Here is a 4,957-nt window from a genome sequence, read left to right as displayed (position 1 = left end):
AATACACCACTCTCTGCCTCCTTGGATAGTTTCTGACACAGCTTCAGTGATGCTAGTATCAGGCTCAGTTCTTACACTTGATGATGACAGTAGCATAAGATACTTTTGTTTCCCTGATGATGCTTCTGGCATTCCTTCTTCCCTGCTGTCATAGAGCACCTCATGTCCACAATTATAAAACCACAATGGTGGGATGTGTCACTCTTTCAAACGGATTACAGAAGTGATCCAGATAAAAAAAAAATTATTAAAACTCTCCCCCCTCCCCTATCCAAAAACAAGTGTTGTTACTTTTCTCCAAAAGATCAGTGCCTTGGTTTTGTTAACAGAACATTTTTATGGACAACTGCATCCATGCAGTATGGGAAACCTGTTAATTTCACATATGCAGTTTCTATGGCAGCATTTGTTGGACTTCATGAAATAGTTGAACCTTTGAAATAATTGACAGATGTGGTTTCTATAGCAGCTTTGGAGACATTGATGGGTTTGCAGCTATTGCTCTGACAAGATCTTGTTCGATTTTGTGTTTGTTGATCCATAGAAAATTCACTTTTGGATGCTTAGATAGAAAACAGAAATGAGGAAGGAGTCCTCATCTTCTTCCTAATTGTTTAAGAACTTTCAGAAGAAATTCCATTGCAGGAGGAAACACAGCAGAGCAATACACATCCAATGGAATTTCCTCTTCTGACAGTACTAAGTGAAATGCAATATTGTTGCTTATTCAAAGAAGTGATCTGCATATAGTGCAGTAATATTTTTACTGAAGGAAATAATATTTAAAGAAGAGGCTTCAAGTATTATGATCAGAGCAGACACCTGTGTGAAGTTATGTACCGCAGCTGTGAGTTATGCTGCTGCTGCTCCTGCAGCATCCTGCTGATGGAGATTCAATTAAACATGACACATCTATCTTCCAAAATTCCATTATTTTATGCTTTCACAAACATTTCTATATATATGAGTTAATATACTACTCCACAGGTTGTCTTATGCTCATCATGGTAATCTTTTAAACTCTTACAAAAGTGCACCTAACAGTCCAAGTGATCAAAACAAAATTAATGTTGAGCTGGAGACACGGCATTTTCCTTTACTTATGCAGAGACAGTGTTGTGTAGGGCACCACTTAATGTTCCTCCACCCAAAAGATAGGGCCAGTCAAAAGATTTCTTGTACAGTGGATCTCACTCCTGTACCTGACAAGATTCTGTGAGTAGTCAACATATCGCTCTTCTAATGTCCTTCCCCAAGGTTATAGCATAGAAAAAGATCTAAAACTGTATTAAAAAAAATCTAATAAAAGTGAAATGTGGGAAAATAATATGCAAATTAATACTCAGTTATTCCAGTTAGCAGAGTAAATCAATAGCTTTAATACATAAAAATAAAGTAGCAATAAAGCCACATCACATATAAAATAAATTTTACCTTAATGTGAGATAGCAACAAGACATAAAGGTACAGTACATTTTTGCTTCATAAACCCAAGTTCATGTCCTATATTACTGTCAGCTAAAGCTTCAACTTTAAATAATATATGTAAATAACAGTTCATTGTTGTATTCCTATGGCTAGTTTTGCACTCTGCTCAATAAAATAAATTACATATATCAAGTTGAATAGCTGTTACTGGCAGTTCAGAAGCAATTTTGTGACAAAATACATCACACAATCTATCCATCTATGTGATATTGTAGTGGTTTAATCCCAGCCAGCCACCAAGCCTCACACAGCTGCTCACTCATTCTGCCCACAGCAGGATCAGGGGGAGAATCAGAAGGGTAGAAGTCAGAAAATTCCTGGGCTGCAATAGACAGTTTAGTAGAAAAAGCAATTTCTGGGCACACAGGCAAAGAAAAAAAAAAAAATTTGATTCACTGCTTCCCATGGCAGGCAGGTGTTTAGTCATCTCCAGGACAGCAGGGCTCCATCATGCAAAGGTTACTTGGGAAGACAAACACCATCACTCCAAATATCCCTCACTTCCTTCTTCTTCCCTCAACTTTGCATACTGAGCGTGATGTCATATGGTCAGGAATATCCCTTAGGTCATTTGGGGTAACCCGTGCTGTCTGTCTCCTTCCAACCTCCCAAGTACCCCAGCATGGTGGCAGTACAAAAAGTAGAAAAGGCCTTGGCTCTGTGCAAGCCCTGTTCAGCAGTAACAAATGTATATCTGTATTATCAACTCTGAGTTCAGCACAAACCCAACATACAAGCCACTGTGAAGAAAATTAACTTCACCCTAGCCAAAACATGCTCAGATACCCATTGCAACATCCATCAAAATATACCTGACAAGTCTCTGTTTCAGATCTGAAGGAACAGAATTTCTCTCTCTCCTGTGAAAACCCCTGCTAGGAAGTCCTTGTCTACACTCTGCATCAAAGTGATAATCAAGGAAGCCCATGATGTAGCTAAAGATTGTTATTGTGAGTACTGTGTTCCACTGTACAAATAAATGTTCATGCAGCAAGATTTTGACTAAGCACTTTCTTTTGTTTTTACTGTCAGTTATTTGCATCACTACTTCACTGATTAGTCAATCATTTTGTTTTTCTAGCCCTGATGTTTACATGTCAACTGATTCAAGTTTTTTACATTTGATATGTTAGCCTGTAAAGTGTTTGGAAGCAGTTTGCCTGTGACTGAAGGAAGTGATAAGGTTGCCCTGACAGTCTAAAGGATAAACTATATTTGACCATGAGCTGTGCCAGGCGAACAAAATGATTTCTCTCTGTTTTTACTGAAACAAGATGAAGAGCGTGTAGTGAAAGGATGAGGGGGAATGGCTTCAAACTGAAAGAGAACAGGTTTATAATATGAGGGTGGGGAGGCACTGGAAGAGGCTGTGCAGTGAAGTTGTGAATGATCTATATAGCCTCAAGGCCAGGCTGGATGGGGCTCTGAGCAACCTGGTCTGGTGAGCAGTGTCCCTGCTCATGCCAGGGTGGTTAAAACTAGATGGTCTTTAAGGTCCCTTCCAACCCAAACCATTCTATGATTCTTTGATTATTACTGAAACAAGGTGAAGCTATTAATAATATCTATTGCATAAAAACCATAGTGCAAGTATAGTGACTGAGACAAAATTGTATTGTGGGGAATGGGGCAATCCTCCATTCTTTTTGTTCTGTGTCTGACTAAACTGCACACACACTAAAAACACAGACCTGGATTCTTGTGCAAATGGATCCTGCTGCCACATCAAGTGTGTCCAGGCATGACCTAGCCTGCTACCAACCCCTTGGCACACATCTATCCGTGACAGCATTCTCGAGAGGAACTGAGCGATTACTGGCTTAACCCTATCACCCAGCAACTTGTGGCAGCCAAGTTCATTGCCAAAAGCAAGAAAGGGCATTGAGTTGATATGGAGCTTCTGTTGCCAATTTTTAAGAAATACCTTTTCAAAGCAATGGCCTTGGGAGTGAAAAGGTAATGGATTGTGTAGAACGTCACATTTAAATTCAGCAAATTCTGAAGCACAAGTCTAGCCAAACTGGCAGGCAATGCTTCCTATCCTGCTCTGTGGAGAACGGTTGGTTCATAGAAAGACAGAAACATAATTGTTAAGTGTTGGGAGGAACTGTCTTCCAAGCGAGGGTCACCTAGAGCAGGTTACACAGGATGGCATCCAGGTGGGTTTTAGATGAGTCTCTGGAGAGGAAGACTCCATGAGTTTGCTGGGCACCTGTTCCAGTGCTTGGCCACCCTTAGTGTAAAGAGGTTCTTCCTCTTTACGTGTTGAGGTGACACTTATGTTTTAGTTTATGGCCATTACTCCTTGTCCTGTCACTGAGCACCACTGGGAAGAGTCTGGCACCATTCTCTTGACAGCCACCTTTGAGATGTTCACATGCACTAATGAGCTCCCCTCACTGACCTCTTCTCTAGACTAAACAGGCCCAGCTCCAGCAGCCTCTCCTCATATGAGAGCAGCTGCCAGCCCCGAGTCCCGTTTCCAACTGGTCTGCATTAAAACAGCTGGAAGCACAACGACATCCACCCGTGGCACAGGGGCAGCGCCAGCTGAGTAAAGGAGGGGAAGGACAGAGCACGGGCCGAGGCGACCGGGCACAGAAAAGGAACCCACGCCCGCCGGCCGGACCCAGAGGGAGCGCGGGGCGGGGCGGGGCCGGGCGGGGCCGGGAGGGGCGGGGCCGGGCGGGGCCGCTGGGGGCGGAGCCCCGGCCCAGCCTCCCCTCGGCTCTCCGCCCCCCTGTCCGCAACCCGCCGATACCAACGCTCGCGCGCGCACCAGCCAATCGGCGGCCGCGGGCTCGCTTCTCTCTCGTCTCCCATTGGCCCGCGGGGGCGGGGCAGGCGCGCGCCCGCCCGCCCGCCGCAGTCCCGCAGTGCCGCCGCCGCCGCGCCGGGGCTCGCGCGCGCCCCAACCGCCGCAGCGGCCGCGCGGCTCCTCCCGGTGCGGGGCGGCGCGGGAGCGGCCGGGCTGGGCGCGGAGGTGTCTCTGCTCGCCCGCAGCGGGGATGCTGCTGCTGCTGCGGCCGCCGCCGCCGCTAGTACGGGGGGGACTGCAGGCGGGAGAGCGGGTGGCCGCGGTGCCCGGCGGCATGTGAGCAGCGGCGGGAGCGTTCCCCGAGCCCCGCGGTAGCGCTAACGGGGCCCCTCCCTCCGGCGGTGGTTCAGCCCGCCCGGGGGCGCAGCGCGGAGGCGGGCGGGCTGGCATCCCCGCTCCAGCCGCCCGCCAGGAGACAGCAGGACCGGCCACAAAGCGCCGCCGCCCGCCCTCCGCACACCGCGCCTCTGCCGCTGCCAGCCCCCTAAAGAGGGAGGGAGGGGGCACCCCTCGCCCCCTCCTCACCTTCTCGCCCCCTCCTCACCTTCTCGCCGCCCGATCCATGGGAGGAGCGGGCCGCCTCCCTCAGGGAAGCGCCGCCGCGGCTCGCCGGGACTGAGCGGAGCGGCCGGCGGCCGGCGCGGCGGGAGG

Source organism: Cinclus cinclus, chromosome 1 (assembly GCF_963662255.1).
Source record: "Cinclus cinclus chromosome 1, bCinCin1.1, whole genome shotgun sequence".
Taxonomy (NCBI): Eukaryota; Metazoa; Chordata; class Aves; order Passeriformes; family Cinclidae; genus Cinclus; species Cinclus cinclus.
This window is presented reverse-complemented; position numbering follows the sequence as displayed.